Genomic DNA, 21,183 nt, shown 5'->3' on the forward strand with positions numbered 1-21,183 from the left:
AATCATCTCATCCATTTTCAAATACTTTCCGGCCCCTCAATAAAACTGATTAAACAGACGATTATTTTGGGCTTGAGGCAGCCCGTCACATGTTTCGGAAAAAGTTGTGGCCCCCGGGTTCTCAAACATTTGGGCGTCAATGCTATAGAATCTAGACAATTGTTCTTTTGTTTTGCTTTTTTTTTTAACTTTCCCCGAAAGTTTTATGATTCTGTCCGTCGATCCACCCGTCCGTCCGTCCGTCCGGTTTAGGTAAAAAAATATGATAAAAAAATATTAAAGTCCGATACCATATTTAGACCTTGCAAAGCTCCAGTGCAATGTCTACATTTTGTTTTGTAGAAGAGAAAAGTTTAATTTTTAAAGATTAAATATGCAAATAGTTTTTTTCTTAAAATTACAATATGTTTTTTTTTACAACTAGATCTATTCCTTATTTCAATCAAATAGAGGAGACTCTGTTACCCCATGTGTGTGTGTGTGTGTGTGTGTAAACGGTACCGCAGAGTCGAAAAATAATTTTAAAACATTTTATATAATTTTTAAACTAAAGTTGTTTTTTTGTGTGTTATACAAGGTGATACAGTTTTAAAGAAATTGGTTACAAATATTTGTTAAGAGAAAGACTTCATTTAGTCTGTAATATTTAGTCGAATATACTTTAAACAAAGTTTCATAAGCAGTATTTAATTTGTATAAGAGAAGTACAAATTAGGGATTCTTTACAGTACTTAATCAAAGGAACTCTCTCGCAAGGTGGTCAAAGAAAACACTTCAGGGACACCCTCAAAGCTTCTCTGAAGGCGTTCAGCATAGACCCAGCCACCTGGGAGACCGAGGCACATGACAGGGCAGCATGGCGTCGCGCTGTGAAAACTGGCGCACAGGTTGCTGAGGAAAAGAGAACAACGCTGGCAGAAGAAAAACGCCAGAGAAGAAAAGCAAATGACACAAGCTCCAGCTGGGATAACCTGACCAGTGTGAAGTCGAACTTTCCGGACTCACATAGGTCTCACCAGCCACATGATGAGGCACAGTGCAAAGCCCTCAGCCCCCTGGATGACAAAGTGGTCATCATCGAACCACGATGGACGAACCATATAATCAAAGAGAAAGGTTTCTTAATTGAAACCATGAAACCATGGCCGTTAAAAAAAAAAACATCTATTAGATACATCTGTTAGACCTGGCTCACATTGAACCATATCTACATAACAATCAGTTCTTTGAATACATATGAATATTAACTTTAAAATGAGAAATACTACAGTTAATATATCTCCGTATGGTATCAGGTCTTCACTCGGCCTATCAATAAAACAATACATGGTAACACTTTTGGACACGCACTCGTCTTTTTGTATAGACGTCGATGGGATTGTGGTTGTTGATGAATTGAAGCTCATGACTTCTGATATTCTTGCAGAAAATATTGAAACTTGCCTTTTTTTTACCTGCCTGTGTCGGCCATCTCAGGGGGCGATTTTGAGTTTGTGTTTTCACACAAACTATTGATTTTGTAACCTGGTTATCTTTATTGTACGATGTATATGTTCTGAATATTTGAATATACGTTACAGTTCACAGTTCCTCTAATTATTTGGTCACGCATTTTGACTGAATCATGTCTTGGAGAACTCACTGAAATTTTTAGCCATAGCATACAAATCTGATTTTTTAATATTAATTTTATTCACAGCCAGAATATTTTATTCTTTGCATATTTTATTGATTTTTTTTTTGTTATCAAAAAAAAAAAAAAAGAAAGTTCCATTAAAATTGGGGCATTCATATTTATTTAGTGTTTAAAAAAAACTAAGCAGGAAATTAAATATTATGTAATTTAAAAAAATATCTTGTTACAAAACTGAAAAGGAAGTTTAAATGGCGCATTAATTGTTAGGTATCCAAGAACTGGACAAGGAGAACAGATAGTCAAATTACTTTGTGAAATGGTTTTATTTTTAGGCAAGACCTCAGGGGAAAAAATAATTTAAAAAATTGAAAGAAAAACAATTTCATATTTTCGTGCACAGATATTGGAGATTTTCATGAAAACTTCCACACTCTCAAGGACGCTAGATTGAACTTCACAGTTGCCAACTAAATAAAAATGAAATGAGCACTCATTTGTACAACATACTAAGGTGTACTAGTTAATACTTAAGTGTCGAAGTCTAGCTTCAAGCATTCATTTATTGTATTTAGTTCAAACATTGTTGTTTCTAATTATATGAGAGTTTAAAAAAAATGTTTCTTTTTAATTTTGTCATACAGTTTCGACTTAGCAATAGTTTTGACAGCACACAACAAGAATCTTATCCTTGAACTACACAACAGCATCCTATGCATGGGCATGCATTTTTTTTTCGGAGGGGGGAGAGTTGGGGAGAATTTTTGTTTTATCGCCAAGCATTATTTCCTGTATTTAAAACTAAAAAAATTGCATATCTATAGGTATCTATAGTTGCTTTATCATGCTACTCTTCTATTAAGAATTCAGCAATTCACTAAACTTTATAAATGGAATAGAACCAAGCGACTGGTAGAAAATGGCAACTACAGTTTTGCTTAGTTATTTTATTTTATTTCATGAAATTTAGTAATTGTAACTTTGCTTTTCTAATTGTTATAATGGGAGGGGGGGGGAGGTAACCTGACAAATACGTAAACTATATCGCAATGAATTATGTTTTGTTTTGTTTTGTTTAGTTATCAGTGTATCGATGTACACAGGATACTCCGCTGATACACTCTGGTGGGATGTATAGCAGAAAGACCAAGTACACTTGAACTTGGCTTGACTACCTATTAAGGGAACTCGAGGTTCGACTCTCGACTCGAGCAGAGTTTTGTTTACTGAGCGCCTAAAGGCAGCCCGGAAAACCTTCCAGAAATGGGATTGCACCATTGCTCTGAACATGGTATAAGCATCAAGTTGCACTATTAAAAAGCTATTTAAAAAAAAACAACACTCATACCAAATGAACAACAAGGCTTATCTCCCTGTTTGGTTAAATGGAAGGGAATGCGAGAGCTTTCCCATTGCACAATGCGGAATGAAAAGTGAGCTTCCACGTCCCTGTCGATAATCCATGCGCCGTTCCTCAAGAGACCGTTACACTAATGGCGAGTCCTGTACGGTTTGCTTGGTAAAACATAGGAAAATGGCGGGGGTTCTCGGTATGCTCGGCCTCTAGTCCATGCGTACCGGATATATCGGAAAGAGCAATGTCGTACATAAACATTGACTTGGACCTCTTCCTGACAGAACTTTTGTTCAAGCAGGCTTACACGCCTAGAGTTCGAAGAGCCTTCGGCTCAACTCTTTTGACAATCACACGATCTGGACCTTCTCTTCAATCCCATCTGGCTGGGAGAGCATTTCGAATTCTTGAAATAAAGCACAATGGAGAAATGTCTCTGTTGTGTGATTTATATTCGTTGACCATCTGAACAAAGTGCGAGGCTCTTGGATATTTAAATATATCGTCAACCTTTCGTATGACTTATCTTCAAGTTCATACTAGGTGACAAACTGTAATAATATGCTTTACCAGAACTAGAAAAAAGAGACTTTTTGGTAAAAAAAATAAAACTATCTATCTATCTATCTATCTATATCTATATCAATATATATATATATCTGTAATATATAAGATAAGATACGATAAGAGAGATAGAAACGGAGTGACAGACAAACGGATCCCGGTTGCATGTATTTTTGTGAAGCTATGACATTTTAACTTTGGTTTCCTATCTCAGGAATAGATGAGGTGAAGGCCTATTTACATACGGTTGGAAATAGTTTCCTTATTTATTTTGTACTACAACTTTCCAATCAGGTTCGCTAGAAAATATTTGTGATCATTTGATGAGGTGCCTTATTTTCTACAAAGTTTCTTTTCTTTAGTTTTTTTTTTCTCTTTGACAAGAAGTTGGAATTTCCTCTCTATCAAATTTCCGAGGCTATATATAGAGATACATTACCGCGATCTTTATGTGTGTTCAGTTCTTCGCAGATCTCTCAATCCAAACTATTCTCACTGAAATAACGCAAATATGTTTCAACCTTTGGAGAGTCTGATCCAGTATTTTATTACTAACATGCATGATGAATATCAATGTCACTCAACTCTCTATTTACTTTTCGATGCACTAAAATCTTTGGTCTACTTCATGAACTAGATCTATTGGACACTCAACATCAGATCTATACTTGTCTTAGAAATTTCCAGATTCTAATTTTACTTTTAAGAACTTTGGAGTTGATGTAGTCCGTCCAAAACATTTGTAAAAAAAAAAAAATCTGCCAAAAAGAAAACAAAATTATCCTTTCGCTTTGTGAAGTTGGCCTTGCTTTAAGGCTAACAAACAAACGATCTTTCGATACTCTAGTATACGGTTTAAAGACCAGATTAGGCGCAAACTTGTCTCAGTTGTCATAGAAGAGATCATCTGGCAGCATGCGGCCTCAGAGCGAGACAGCTGGGGGTCACTCACAAAGGTCGCTGGATACACATTTGACACCAAAAGAAAATCCAGTGCCGAGGACAGACGCAGACGGCGAAAAGAAAATCTTAAACGACCACCGGTGGAAAATGGTTATGCTTGCCCTGGATGTGGCAAAATATGTAGATCACAGCTGGGGCTGCGTAGCCACTGGAAATTTTGCACTCCTCATTAATCTTCCGTTTTGAAAACAGCCTTAAGATACGGTTGTACTTAAATTTTGCGATTTCATACATTTATTTAGCAAGTTTTTTTCATAAAAATTTTGTATTTACTCAATCTCAAGACTTTAAAAAGCGATTTGGTAATATCATAAAAGGCTGTAAAAAGTGATGCTACATTCTGTACCTACAACATAAGGAGTTCCAAATCTCTTGACGCCCCTGTGGAAACATCTGTGATTGGAAAGGTTAAAAATGGCCTTCACTTTCCAAGTGGTAGTAGGTCTTGGGGCTCTTCCAGTTGGACAAGTTCGGAACACAGGGACGATACTTCAGTAGAGGTTTAGATAGGAAACCAAGCCAGTTATGCCATCTCACCGACCTTTAATAGTCAGGCTCCATGAGGAGACAACATTAACGTCCAACACAGAGAAATAAAGACAGGACAAACAAGAGATAATAACTTATATAGTCAGGTGCTGAAAGAAAGAATGATAGGGCATGCATAAGTAGTCCATAGAAGAAATGATTGACAGATATGTTGGTTTTTGTTACACTTGTCATCTCTCTCTCTCTCTTTATAGATAGAAAGAAATGTATACAGATATACAGATATACAGATAGATAGATAGATAGATAGATAGATAGATAGATAGATAGATAGATAGATAGATAGATAGATAGATAGATAGATAGATAGATAGATAGAAAGAAATGTATACAGATATACAGATAGATAGATAGATAGATAGATAGATAGATAGATAGATAGATAGATAGATAGATAGATAGATAGATAGATAGATAGATAGATAGATAGATAGATAGATAGATAGATAGAAAGAAATGTATACAGATATACAGAAATACAGATAGATAGATAGATAGATAGGTTAGATAGATAGATAGATAGATAGAAAGAAAGAAAAATAGATAGATAGATAGATAGATTCGCATTGTTAGTTTATTTTCTATAAATGATTCTTCAATTATAACATTCACAGTTTAGTCTACATTTGTATTTTCCTTATTTAAGAGATCATGTAACCTCTTGAGCCAGCTAGCGACCTATTAAAAAAGATACCAGAAATACAGACAATAAACAATAAATATTGGGAAAAAAAAGTATTTTGAATAGTTTCAAACCTAGTTCGAATATTAGACCATGCATACGTCTCATTATGACAAGAGTTCGCTGCTACTCGAAGGGCTAGACTCGGCTAGAGTAATGCCATTCTATAGAATACATGACAGAAGTAGTTTTATTTATTTATCACGACCTGGGCATAACCACACTAAGTTACACCGGTTTTCTAAAAAAAAAAAAATACAATCCTTCCTGTCTGCAAATTATATTGTAATTTATTAACTTGAGTGTTAATATTTTTTTTATATATCCAGCGGAAATAAAACTGAAGTAAAGGGAAGGGGGGTGAGAGACTATGTTGTAGCGGAAGTTAATAAGAACCACCGTGCCCACCCCTGTCTCAAACTTTTCCCGTCTCATATCTTCCCTCGTCCCATGCACCTCCAACTCCCCCTCCCCATTTTATCGCCTTTTATGTGCACAGTGTGCACTTTGGATGTCTCATGTCAAAGGTCACGACCGATTCCAGTAATCAGCACTTCCGTTGCTAAAAATAACCCAGGAAAACTCACAGTTACGGTTTGGTGAATCCTAACGAAAATTACAAAGTGGGGTAATAGCTGTCTTATTTTTATAACGTCGTGGAACGCTTGTGCTTTAGACTCTATTATCTTTCCTTTAGGTCACCTCATGGTTTTTTTTTTCTTAAACCCGAGTTTTGCAAGTCTCAAATTGAGGTTAATAATCACTGGTACTTATAGAGGGGGTGGTGCATGGTGTCTGGGGGCTGACACGACAGGTGGAAGAATGGGATGTGTAAAGGTGAGGTGAGAGAGGGCTGTTAACCAAAAATTTTTTTTAGTAATAAAGAGCTCTAAAGAATTTTGTCTGCACGAGCCAGTCACACGACAGTCCATAAACAATATTTTATTAATTCAATCCCGTTAAACCGGATGTTGTTTTTTTCTACCATAGAAGCTACACATTTTGTAGGTCTCATTTTTTTGAGAATTTTTGAAAAAAAAAAAAAAAAGATAATAATCATTAACTGTGACAATTTACAAGGAAATAAATGTTAGTGAATCCAACGGGTGGAGTTTCACGAGATTCTGGATTTAGCTGTGTTTACTTTATTACATAACTAATATCCTACTGACCCATTTTTAGTTACAACACATGGATAACATTATAAATTAATATTTCAATGTTTGGAAACACAATTCAAGTTTGATGTACAGAAACTCTTCACAGCTTATTGAGTAAAACATTCATCAGAAAGCGAAAAGGAGTCTATAAATAAAAAATCACCCTTTGGGTCAGGAGTTTGATATTTTACCATCGTAAAAGAGATAGACCCTACAAGACACCGACAAACAAAAAGAACTCCTTTGTTTCCCAAGCAATTAATAAAAATAAACAAGATTATAAAAAGAGTTTGTGTTATCACACAAACTCAGAGGCAGTCCCATCAAATTCACCAATGTTTTGATCATTTAAAGAAATTTGGCGTTATTTTTCACATCAAAGCAAACCGTGCAAAACGTCGTCTTTGATAAGACTCTTCTAACCCTACTGGAATAAGCAGAGTCGCGTTAAGTGATCACCGAAGATCAGCATGGAAACCTTCCGATACAGTGTCGGTGGCTACTAGTGAGCTAGCTCAGGGTGTTATCCCTCCCCATCAACTTTCTTGAAATATGTTCCAATGAACACTATTGCTAGTTTTTTTTTTCTGTTGAACCTGATTACCTACTTTTATTGATTTTTACTCAAAAGTAAAATCTAGAAAATGTTTGTAAAATGTTTTACACGTTTCCGCTGTTCCTTGAGAGTCGAAGATAGTTTACTTCCGAGTGCTAACCTCCCGCAGGACGACGCAGTATGGGAGCGGGTAGGGTTTGAACCCGGGACCATCGATAAAACCAGTTCAGCTCGCAAACCGCACGACCAAGCAGCCATCCTAGGCTAGGTTTAGGTCTAGACTAAATAGACTCTAAATAAAGATCCAAAACTAAATCTATAGCCTAATCTAGACTAGAAACTAGACTAGATCTAGAAATCTATAAATAGAATCTAGATCTACTAGAGCTAAATCATCTAGGTCAATATTATGATCAGGATTAGTGGGCCTACTACTGGGTTATAGTGCACCTGTAAGCTGTTAAAAGATAATCTATTTTCTTAATGGATTATAAATGAAAATTTTGTTCAAATTGTTTAATACAAATAAATCTAAATCTAGACCTATGTCTGGCCTCTATTTATTATAATTTAGATTGTTGTCAAGTGTATAGCCTAATGAGGATGTGTGAAAACTGCTTGCTATAACGTTGTTTTTTTTAATTTAAACTTACAATCGAAAACGAAGCATATTAAAATTTCTTTTTAAAAAACAACATTTGAATCAGTATTCTATTCTTTGAGTTAGTTAATAAATGGAAAATCTATTTTATAGTGATTCATTGATAATTTTTCAATTGTGATCTTAGATGCAATTTTCTTTTTACCAATGCGCGAATCTATGAATTAAGCTTGATTTATTAATGAAGAAGCTTGTGAACTTTTTAATAAGACTTACTTCCCCTGAAGTTTTTCATTGAAAAGTGGTGTAATTTTTTTAAAAGTCTGCTGGCATATATAATTTAAAAAATTAGATGGTTCACTTTCGAAAAAGAAAAAAGTAACCTTTGCATCAGAACTTTGAATGATGTAAAATGTCATGATGTCCGATTGTCATTTTCTCTTCTAGTTTCTGAGATCTAAACGGGACGGACGGACGGACACACGGACAGACAGGCCACACAAAACTAATTGCATCTTCCTGACCCCGCAAAATAGGACAACATACTAGCGTGGGGGAGGGGGGAATAATCTATAATAGGTTGAAATATAAATAATTAGTATATATTATTAACATAAGTCATAAATTCATATACAAATTGTGTGAATTCTATACTAAAGTTCGGCCGAGTGGGGAGGGGGGGGGGCGATCGCCCCTACCGCCCTCTCCCGGATCCTCCAGAAAAATGGTAACGCAATAAACAGGGGCACGAACCACGGAATTCGATTCGATGACTGCCTGGTTGTGCGGTTTGCGCGCTGGACTGTCGTTCGGACTTATCAATGGTCCCAAGTTCAAATCCTGCCCGCTCCCACCCCCGTTGAACAGCGGGAAGTTCGGACTAGGAACTCAATTATCTTCAACTCTGAAGGAATATCCGAAACATGTAAAGCATTTTACAAACATCTTTAGATAACAATGCCTTTTATCTCTATTGAGATAAGATGATGATCTAAACTCATTATCATTAGGCCTACTCATTACAGACAAAGAATTAGTAAATAGGCTTAATCATTTAAAAAAAAATAACATGCAATTAATTATGTACATTATTTTTCGTCATCATTCTCATTTTTATGCTGGAGGGTCCAAACCATGTAACCTTATCTAACTGTACCTAGTTATACATTAGATTGTGTTTATACACGTAGGTTCAACAACACCTCAAATAGGTGAATAAAAGTTAATGTAGTATTTTCATCCAATAATCGTTATTTTGTCTGCTGAAATTGTATTTGTTTTTAGTTTTGGGTGTGTGTGGACCAGTAAGGGGAGGTTGGTATCTGCGACTTTTCCGTGCTGCCTTTACAAAAGCAATGAAAAAAAACAACAACATTTCTGCTCAAGTGGAAGTGTGGATTTCGAACCCGTGTAAATACCTTAATACTTAAAACTTATCTCCCCTAAAATTTTTCTTTCAAAAGAAATATCTATTTATGAATAATATTGCTTGCATATTTAATTTTAAACATTAAGGGGTATATTTTCAGACAACAAAAAGAGTAGCCGTTGCATTACAACTTATTAAGATCTAAAATATCATGATATCGGATACAAATATTTTTTCTAATTTCCGTGATATAAAAACGTGACAGACGGACGAGCAGACAGTAAAGTAAACATTGTTTTGAAATTCTCACTTCTAAGTTGTTGTTTTTTTTATGTTATATCAATAGTTAAATATTTCATGTGGCAGACGACAACAACATTCTATGTAAAATTTCAGAAAACTAAAATGTGTCTTAGTAGTTTACTTTATACCTAATCTCCAGAAGACGTTTTTGTTGTTTTTTTTTTGCTTTAGAAATAAGACTTGGCAAGACACAAAGTGATTTCAATTTTATTTTGATACCAAAACAAAAATATGTAATTTATGTGCAGCTTTTTTAAGACTATGAGGAAACAATGGAGTGGAAAATTATATATATATATTTAATTTTCTGCAAAGCGCCTCTAAAAATATTTTCACTAAAGTTATTACAATATTTTTATTTTAGTTATCAATTCATACTACATTTTTATTGTAGTTATCAATCCCTGTTTGATTATTAAACAAGTAAAATGATATTATTACCAATGCAATAGTATTGCATGTTCTGGCATCTTTTTTTATTAGACTTAATTTTAATCGGCACCTTTCTTTTTTAATAGATTGTCTAGTGTGCTCTATTGCAAGAAAACACTAATACCATCAATATTGACCTGTACCATTCTTTTTTTTTTTTTTAAATTTTTGACTCGCGCTCTTCATACCATGACTAATAGTGAGTTCAGAGCGCAGAAACACGTTGGCACTAAGGGGAGCTTACAGCGCTTCCTCTGACCCAATGGAGGGGAACCTGCTGACTTTCCAATAATAGCTCCAGAAAAAAATACAAAAATTTTCTAGTTTACTAACTGAACTACGACAAAACAGGACTAAATAGATTAGCTTCAATAAATTCGTAAATATAGATACTAAACATGTTTGTAAATATAAATGCAAAATACTATCGGAAAATTGTGTTATAATTATTGTATCTTTTAATTTATTTGATTATAAAAGTTATTTCAGATCGCACCGAGACACTGTTTTCCCCCAAGGTCCCCCGCTACGATCGAAGTTTTTCTTGTTTAGTGAGGCCTCACCAGCAAAAGTTTGAGAAACACTGCATTTTATTTTTTTATCAGCCTAGGGCTGGATCTAAGGGGAGGGTAGGTGTGGCTACTTACACGTAGTCTCCACAAGAGACCGACCCCACAATAGAGATTTTTTTTTTTAAATAGGAATTTCCACTCGACATAAACTTTTACATTTTTAATTTATAAATGATTTTCCTTGCTATTGTACCGGCTTTACTTTAAATTTTACAGTTGGCAACACTGTCGTAGTTAAGAAATGTCCGCTTGTATCGTACATTTAATATACAAATGCAAAGTCAACCCAGGATTTTCCCCCCACAAACTCTAAAATATATTTGTAACACTAAAATATGTATTAATCTTTTTTTGAAAGAAAGAAAATGAGATTATATTTGAAATTCATACGCATGCGATCGCACTATATTCATTCTTCTAGATATAATTAATATTATTAATAAGTTGATTTTATTTTAGCTTTCAAAAAAATGGAATGGACCTTCACAAACGTCTTTTTCCAGGGCTTCCACTTACATAAATCTTGAACTGAAAAGCGCTTTTTTTTAAAAAAAAGACTTGTGTCTTTTGTTAGACTTGTAACATTGGCAGATAATATTTCAGTGCCATTGACTATATACATATATAAATCTTATTTCGTCCTTCTAGGGAAACATTGGATAAACAGGATATAACTGTGTTTTCTGTCTACCTTCTGTTAGCCAATAGGCTGTGACTTGTTCCCATGTCAATAAATACCACACTGCCTGGGGCTGAACCACGAGCACGACTCTACGCCTGCCATCTTGTTTTCATTGTCCAGAAAATTGTGTCATTTAATAGGTTGTGACAATATTTTTTTTGTCAGCTAAGGAAGTGTGTTTCAAAAATAATTATTCTATTTGGTATTCTATTTAGTATAGCTTTTTCTTGGAAGGTTGTTTATTCAAACGAATCGCATTAGATTGTAACCAAAATCTTCGTTTTATATCTTTTAATAGTGGACATTTCAAATGAGAAAGTTGTTTTTAATTCTATACACTCAGTAAAGGAGATGTGACCTAGTTTTGAAGGAAATGAGAAGTATTTGAATGATAATTTTTTTTTAAAGAAGTCAAATATGATGTTCCATATTTTTGAACAGAATGTACTTATGAACTTTTAGAAGCTTGCATTCACAAAAGAACTTTTGTTAGGTTTTTTTTTTTAAGATTTTGATGTTTTTCTTACTAAAAGAATTTTTTTTTTTTGGGTGGGATTACGCCTCCTTATGGTTATTCCAGTCTCAAGCTGTTTTGTTTCAAAACCTTCAGCTGATAGTTTCAAATTAATATCAGTGAGGTTTAAAAGTTACCTGTTTTTTCGGGGGCTACTGTCTATAGATGTGTTGTCTTTTTTTTTTGTTGCTTTTTAAAAATTCGGTTCAACATTTTCTTGGTGTTGAAACATTTGTTTATCTGACGTTGAAAGAGAATGTAAAAGTGTCCAATTACTCTGTAGAACTATCTCAGTTTTTCAATTCTATACAAAAAAAAATTATTTGAAGAGAGATTCCATGACAAAGTCAGAGAATATTACATATATATATATATATATGTTCAATAAATATAACTGGTTTTCTTGGGTCAACGCAAATCTGGAACTCTCAGCACCGCTTTCATCGAAACTGTGAGAGGAAAATATTTTACAATTGTCTATTTTACACAGTACCTCACTATAGGCGGGAGTAATTAGTGAGCAATTAATTACACCGAAGTGGCTGAGACATAAATCGCTTGGCTACCTAACAATGGGGCTCAAATTAAAAACCCGACTCTAGTTACGTTTGCTGAGCGCCTAAAGGCAGAACGGATACTCAAAAAACATGGAACCGTATTGATAGTCATACGAAATTTGCCATATAACAGTGATTAGGTCAGAACGCGCTGAGAATGCAACAAGCAAGATAGATGTTACAAAATCTTTTTTTTTAAAAAGGTCACGCAAGAGAACAATTGATTTAATAGATACCGTCTGCAGCGTCTTTGGGAATAGCGGCGGATGTATATTCATGATAAATTAAAACAAAACAATAAGAACATCATACTATACGTTTAAAGCAAAGAGATTCTTACTATCGATTACCTTATATTAACCTTATATTAACCTTGGTTAGGCCAATAATAGAATATGCATCCTCCGATTGGGACCCCTCAACTCAAGAAAACATTAGGAAACTGGAAAAGACACAAAATAGAGCAGTGAGATTCATAACAAACGAATATTCACATTTGACTAGAGTAACACCTTTAGTAAAATCACTAAATTTAGAAAGCCTTCAGGACAGAAAACTCAAAAGTAAAGTAGCAATTATACATAAAACAATGAACCATAATCTTCAAATACAAAAAAAAAAAATTAATAAAATACTCTGAAAGACACAAAGATAAAGGTACATTTCTCGTCCCATATGCTAGGAAAAATTTGTACAAACACTCCTTCTTCCCTAGTGCTATTAGAGCATGGAATTGGTTGCCTGAGCTAGCCAGGAAAACCAGTGACTTTGCAGAGTTCAAGTCGTTGGTTAATATGCATGACTAAATGCATGACGCGTAGGACGTAATCATCTTCTTTTTTGAAGTAACGTCTGTATTATATAAGATAAGAAGATAAGATATAAAATATCACAATAAATTAAGCGTCGTGCCAATCTATTGATATGTCTATATTAAGGCGAACATGAGATTTATAGTAAAACAAAAACAAACAAAAAAAAAAGCTTATACGGAATGTAATTGCATCAATTAGTTTGGATCAGGCACGTAATTAAATGTTTAATAGCTCTAGACCAACAATAATAAATAGGCGCGATTAAAAGATTTGTATCAGTTGTTTTTGTTTACCGCTCTTTCATGCTTTAAGATTTCTCAATACGCTATGATCCTATCATTTAGATAGGCCATCTGGTAACATGGCGTAAAGGGGGGGGGGGAGGAAAAGGATATCTGGGGGAATTTTATCGTAACCGCTTTGAAAAGCATTTTAAAAAAATTGTTTGGAACGATCTGAATGTGAACTAATGGCTCAAGCCATCTCAAACCAACAGACTTAACCACTCTGCTAGTGAGGCGCTTATGACTAGAAAATATTGTCTAGTTATGTATTGTTTGTTTCAAACTTAGTTTAAAGCGGAAACCTATAAAGGGGACTAATTCAGATTATACCACTACTTCAGTCTACAATTTCTTTCCCTTGTTCGAGATACCAAATTAAATAATTAGTTACCAATAGTTAATTAACTAAATGGTTAGATTTATTTTTTTTAGAGATTTTTGTTTGGTCAGATGCAAGAAAGTATTGTGCAAAATTTCAGTTTGATCCGAGATTGGGTGTGGGAGAAATAATGTGTACAAACTTTTTACCAGACAGAGAGAGTGAAATGATATAAGCTTTGTAAATATAAACTTTTACTTTTAAGTCATCTCATTTTAACCTTCTTTTTATTACTCTATATCTGATTAATACTGTGTATGTGTGTGTGTCCAAGCAAGGGTGTAAAGCCCACACACCAGAGCATACTGATGTCGTAATCATGGCGGAAGTAGAGTGCTATCAAATGTTTGGCTTTCTGGAAAATTTATCTCCTGTTCTTGGAACAGCGCAGTTATCTAAGTGCAGGGACGAGATCATACAAATCAAAGCCAAGAATATCGTGTATCCTTTTAAATATATCTAAAAATATACAGTCTGCTTGAAACTGGCTGCCGAAGTGTTGACCTAGTTATAGAAGTTACTTAAAAATCAACGATTGTAATAATCAATACGTCAAAAGGACAGCTAGGGGAGCGATGGCTGAGTGGTTAAGAGCTTGGGTTCCGAACCTGTGGTCCTGGGTTCGAATCTCGGTGAAGAGATTTTGAATTTTTGATTTTTTAGGGCGCCCCTGAGTCCATCCAACTCTAATGGGTACATGACTTTAGTTGGGGAAAGTAAACTCGGTTGGTCGTTGTGCTGGCCACATGACACCCTGCTCGTTAACCGTTGGCCATAGAAACAGATGATCTTAATATCATCTGCCCCATAGATTGCAAGGTCTGAAAGGGGGACTTTCCTTTTACTTTACAATGGACAGCTAGTGAGTCAATCGTAAACAATGAGTCTTGTTAATTGCTTTGCCACGACAAAATAAACATTAAAACTTAGAGCATCTGTTAGATTGTAACATTCTCTAAAATATGACTTTCAGGTCTATAAACAAGACAAATAGAATTGTAAATAGAGAGAATGACGATCACTAATAAATGTCGCCTCGCACGAACAATTTTTACGTTTGAGATTACCAGAGGCGGCGTTTGAATGTTACTAATGCGGCCGTCCTTGATCCTCACCCCTCTAGTGCTTTAGCTAAGACCTTCTTTCAGGGAACAGTACCAGGAAAAAAGAAAAAGAGGCAGACAAAGAAAGCGATGGGAAGACAACATAAAAGATTAGACGGGCCTGTCGAGGCCAAAGGCAGAGAGGAATGGAGAAAGATGGTCGACAAATTTTGTGTGGTGCCACAACTGCCAAACACAGTCAGGGATAACTGAAGGGGAAATATAAAGACCTAATATCTAAGAAATATTCAAGACACTCTTAGCAATGACCAAAGAATTTGGAGTAAAACTGTAAACTTACATCTAAAAATACATCTGTTTTGTCTTGACCTATATCTGGTCAATATGTGGTCAACATGGGCGTTAAAAAATCCAATATAAAGACCTATAAAAACATATACTTAAGGTCATTGTGTAATTTTAAGATGTTAAAGAAAAACATATCTGAAGGCAGTAAATAAAGGGTAAACATGATGAATAATAGGAATTTTACAATGTTTTGTTTGTCACTTAATATGGTAATTTGATTATGTCACTGTGCGACCAAAGAACTGTATGAGTAAAGCATTGTTAAAAAGTACTGCAGTATGACTGTTTGACCTAAATGTTGTGAAGTGTATTGTGTCTATACAGTTGGAATTATTTTAGCGGCCTCCGAAAGGGGAAAAGACGCTATTAGTTTTGTGTGAAATGTTTGTCCATCTGTCCGTCTGTCCGTCCGTCCCGTTTAGATCTCGTAAACATTTTTTGAGGATTTGAATAAGAGAATGACCCTTTAAAAAACAATTAGGTCAATTAGATATTCATTTTAAGACATAGGTTAGACCAGGTTCGCATTTAACTTCACATTCACTTTCACATTGCCTTTTGTCTGCTGGACCGCTGGGGCACCACACAAGATCTGTCAACCTTATATCTCCATTCTTCTCTGTCATTTGTCTCTGAATATATTGATACCTGCCTTTTACCTGCCTGGGTGGACCACTTCGGGGGCCTATTTTGAGTTTGTGTTTCCACACTAACTGTCTTTTAATGTTTAGGGCTCTCCGGTTGCAAAAGAGCAAATTGACATAGGCCCTATACTACGGTCTTCTCTGTAATCTGAGAAACATGCTAAGTTATATCAAGACTGATCAAACGTGTTTATGTCTATAAGGAACAAACATAGGCCTAATCCTTACACTCCTTTTTAAATATTAAGATGGTTAATGTTAAAATTTTAATGCCAAATGGTCATCTTCAATTTTTAAAATCATTGCATTAAAACACAAGTGACAAACAAACACAACTACTTACTTGTATAAGAGAATTATTTAACTATTATCCACATGAAAGAAACATGCTCTACGCACTCCGGAGAACACTCGTGAGTAGTATTTGAACATTTTCTGTTCATGTGATAACCTTTTTTTTATCAAGCCTTTAGTTTACTTGACGATTAAGATATTTTTACAGCCTGGTAGAATTTGACAGCCTGAATTCAAGCACAAGGAATATGTACCTCATGATAAAACTGTTTTATTTTAAATCCTGTTAGCACTTGACCAATGTAATTTTTTTGTTGTTGTTAACTTTTGAACTGAAATTTATCTTCCCTAATGCTAATTAATGTGACATATAATTAATATAAAGGCGATTCACGAAAAAAAAGCTCAATAGAGGGCGGAGAAGGGGTAGGGAGGGACGATAGATACACGAATTTTTTACATTCGCTAAAGTGATGGATTCACATTCAAAGACCGCATCACAAACCAAGAGATTAGAGACAGTGTTGTTGCTGCCATTGATCTGCTAGCTATCGTAAAAAAAAAGAAAGCTAAAAATCTATTGGGGCTCGCAAGGACGTCAGGGAAAAGAAGAAGGGGCAGACAGAGAAAGCGATGGGAGGACAACATAAAGGAATGGACGGGCCTGCCATTGAGAGAGGTTCTAACTAAGGCACAAAGCTGAGAGGAATGCATCTTGCATGGTGCCCCAACGGTCCAACAGACTAAGGAATAGGTAAAGGTAAAAACTGATGGAATTAGTCTAGTGTGCTGTAATAGTAAATTAGTTTAGTACAACTATTCAAAGATTCATTACAATCTAGCAAGTATGCACAAGATTTAACCCAAAAGACATTGTGATTTGATTAAATCTTCGTAAGTGAGTTTACGGGTGTCCTTTGTTGATCAGTAGCTCTCACTTCTTCAAATATAGCCCAGCGGTGTTCCGATATATCGGTAATAATAAATAGTTACAGTTATGAAATCGCTTTATGTATTACAAATGGTTTATACATAATTTATGTACACAGAAATTAGAAATTAAAAAACACGCTCACGAAAAGCCATAAGTAAGATGTTACCTGTACAAACATATTTTAAACAAACTTTGATGACGACTGTAAAATAATAAACGAGATATGTGGAAAACGCGTTTTTCAAAGATAAAAATAGGCAAATCTAATTTAAGAAACATACATCATTTTGAGAGACACAATCGTTTTCCTCCAAGAGAATCTCTCAAGTATCGCGATATTTCGTGGAAAAACAATTAAATGCAGAAATGAAAAACTAAAAAAACTTTAAAAAAAAAAAACACCTGTTTTACGATTGCGTACACCTGTATGAGATCAAATTAGTCACTGCACATATTTTTAGTTTGATGGAAGGGAACTTGACAATATGAAATGTGCCCTAGCGAGCCACTGGCGGATCTAGGAAAGGGAGCGAGGGGGGCGATCGACCCCTACCCAATTTCTATTGATCCACTTCTCCCCTGACACCCACTCTAGAGATCAGTTTTTGAATCCCCTAGAGACATTGACTTTTAAAAAAATGTAATCAACTCACTCTTTCTCATAGACGTAATTAGAGGGGGGGGTCAAGGTGTCATGAAGCCCTGGGCGCCAATCTCAGATGTACATTTTGTTTTTTAAAAATATATTTTTTTTTATATTTTGCTTGTTCTCAAACTGGGATCCGCGGCCCCACAGGGGTCCGCGAGAAGACTGAAGGGGTCGCAGAAAGATGGAAATCGTATACAATTAAATAACTTTTTAGCTTAAAGCCGGTATATCCAATGGGATAATTTGAATAATAATGAGCCTTACTACTTTTTAATTACGTACTATTCCATGACAATCTAAACTAAAGATTTGAAAACATTTATCACTTGGATATTCCCGACAGCCTTTTGCGCGTGAATAAACTCAGATCCAAATCACAGACTTTTCTTCTTCCACTACATTCTTATATATGTTCGGACAAGTAGTCCTATATATGCGATAACTGCTCAGAAGTTTTATAGATCTGTACCTCTCTATATTTACATTTTGTTATATGAAGTTAATGAAGGGGTTTTGGGGTCAGTGTCTTGATCGGGCCTCTCGAGGTCGGCATTCTTTGGTGATGTCCCACAAGGGCAAATCTCACAGTCCCTAATTTTAGCCTCCAGAACTCTTGTTGTCTTATTCTGCTGGGTCCTGTTCTGAAACGATGTAGTTTGAAATAGTAATCTTTTTTTTTCTTGAACTTTGTTTGAGAGCTGTTCCATTTCTCATTTTTTCAACTCTATTTATGTTTTCATTTCTTCCGAAAAGGGAAGGACTTTAGATAGTTTAGACATTCTCCCATCTTTGGCCAATATGTCCTGCTCTGTCACTACCTTGTAATTCAATGTCGCCTGTCATGCGTTGGATAAATGTTACCTTGCTGTTGTCGTTGAGGTTGACAAGAGCTGTCATGGTGTCAGTCAGGAAGACACTCTGGATGCTTGGCGTGCTTGGTTTAAACTCAGATCCGAACCACAGATTTTCTTCTTCCTCTTCGTGGTAGATGCTAGCTCTAGTGCTCTGTCCAAGAGATCACCAGTTGCAATTGACCAATCACAAATGAATTCATAATGTAGGAGCAGCTTATTACAATATCCACAAACAGGGAACTGAAACCAATGTGTAGACAAGGAAACTAAACAATCTAAATGTATTTCTTGCATCATGGGTCACTGTAAAGAGGTTATTGACTGCTTTCACGTCTTTTTGTTTGGTACAACGTGGATTCAGTGCTGTCATGAAACTCATCACCAATAAAAGAAACCAACTTCAAATGTGTGCTCGTTGAGTCTTGCAAATATACAATCATCAAATCTAACCAACTTTAGTCATGAATTATTTTTAAATTTGACTTTAAACAGAACTTTATAAGCTCAATATTTACTTCTTCAACAAAAGAAACATTTATCTAGCCTTCTCTCTTTGGTTGCCGTGGCAAGTTTTGACTATATTATGGGTCCCAGGTTCAAAACTGTTTGAGAACCTCTGTTGTAGCAAGTTGAGTATATCTACAATGGGGGACATCTTTCCCCAATAATCCTATAACTACCTGGTCGCGTGGTATGCGCTATGGCCAGTCGTCATGATGATCGTAAGTTTGAACCCTTCCCTGTTGCTATCTCCTGACGTCCTGCACCAAGTCTGGGTTAGGAGAAACGTCCGAAACTTGCAAGTCGCTTTAGTTGGCATAGAAATCAACTTCTCATTTCTTGTCATATCCTTGTTGGTCACACTAACCTATACGTCCACCAAAAAAAAAAAAAAAAATTTAACAAGGCATTTGAAATGTAGTTAAATGACGCCATTTATTTGCTAATTTCTTACAGATAATATTAGCTACCGGTGCCATTGTGTAGTATCAGTTCATCAAGACCAGATTTAGTACACGAAAAGTTTGTGGGAAAAAAGGTCTGCTTCGCCTGAATCAAAGTGTAAAGACTCTATTATATATCGGGTTTCAAGAACAATGTGTTGGGTTCTAGCATTGTTTTTTTTTCTTTGATAAACTATTGCAAATTGTCAATGTCAAAATGTCAATGCATACACTCAAACCTTGTTTGCATCTGTTATCACTACTGGATTGACCTATAGGTAACACAAGCTATCCCACTTGCTTGGGGGTCCCACAAAAAAAAAAGGATTCACAGGATTCTCAATCATTTTGAAGAAAGCAAATAAAACAAAAATTGGCTTTTGTTATTACACGGAGACTCGTATGTCAAAAAGTTTTTGCCCTATCAATATCTATATTGTTTTATGCTTATATTTAACGCGGTAATGCTATATTTAGGTTATAAAAAAAAGTAACAATGAAATTGATTTTGCTTGTAATAATTTATAGCTTGAAAAACGTCATAGACAAAAAAGTTGTACAACATAATTGTTACATTAGATCAAGCTTGTCTGAACTAACCAATGGTGCCACATTATAGCCGCCTAGTTGTAGGCCAGGCAAAAACATCAATGGTTCTCAAACGAAAAGTTTTTTCAACATCAAAAGACCAGCACGTTTGTGGATATTCATCAGTGCATAGCTGCTGACCAAAAAGTGTGAAATTACTTTATTAATCGTATAGTTAAGGCACTCTCACTATGTAATATGTGGGGTTTGTGGACTGAGTAGCTAAAACCGCTTGACTACCTAGCAAGAGGCCTCGAGTCTGAGTCCCGACTTGACCTAAGTTTTTGTTTGTTGCTCGGATTCTTCTGCCTGGATACACCCTTCCACAGTGCCCACTGAGCTCCCCTTTGCTTGAAAGATGCTCTCTACAAAAGGATTATTAGTGTACTGTAATGAGTGTTGAAGGGACATTTGTATTTTGATGACTTCAATTGACCTTCACGTATCCCTTAGTCTGTTGAACCGTTGGAGCACACGCAAGATCTGTTGGCTGTCTTTCTCCATTCCTCTCTGTCTTTTATCTTAGAATTTCTTTCAACACTAGGCCTGTCTTTTCATGGTATCGTCCCATCTCCTACTCTGTTTGACTCTCGCTTTACAAAGCTTTTATCGACTCAATCTATCTGTCTGTATGGTAAAAAGTTTGTTCACGTTATTTCTCCCACACCCACTATCGGATCAAGGTGAAATGTTGAACAATTATTTTTTTATCTGACAAAACAAAAATCAATAAAAAAAAACCAATTAGTTAATTAACCACCGGTAATTAATTAATTCAGGTCGTTAACTTTTTTATTTATAAATACGTTTAAAAAGCGATCATCCAGATACCCCGTTCTTTCTCCCCCACCCTCTCTATTTCCAACTGGTACAGACAAGTGATAGGATCATATCT

General features: G+C 35.4%; 1 protein-coding gene across 1 annotated transcript in view; it reads right to left on the reverse strand.

Annotated features, from left to right (window-relative positions):
• LOC106051751 (ETS-related transcription factor Elf-1-like) overlaps window positions 1-16,536 on the reverse strand; it is a 121,743-nt gene extending 105,207 nt beyond the window's left edge. Inside the window, exon 1 of the mRNA XM_056043037.1 lies at window positions 16,369-16,536. The gene's annotated coding sequence lies outside the window, so the exon portion shown is untranslated. The remainder of the gene's footprint in view (window positions 1-16,368) is intronic.
• Window positions 16,537-21,183: the final 4,647 nt, after the last annotated feature.

This window comes from Biomphalaria glabrata, chromosome 10, assembly GCF_947242115.1.
Source record: "Biomphalaria glabrata chromosome 10, xgBioGlab47.1, whole genome shotgun sequence".
In the NCBI taxonomy this organism is placed as follows: Eukaryota; Metazoa; Mollusca; class Gastropoda; family Planorbidae; genus Biomphalaria; species Biomphalaria glabrata.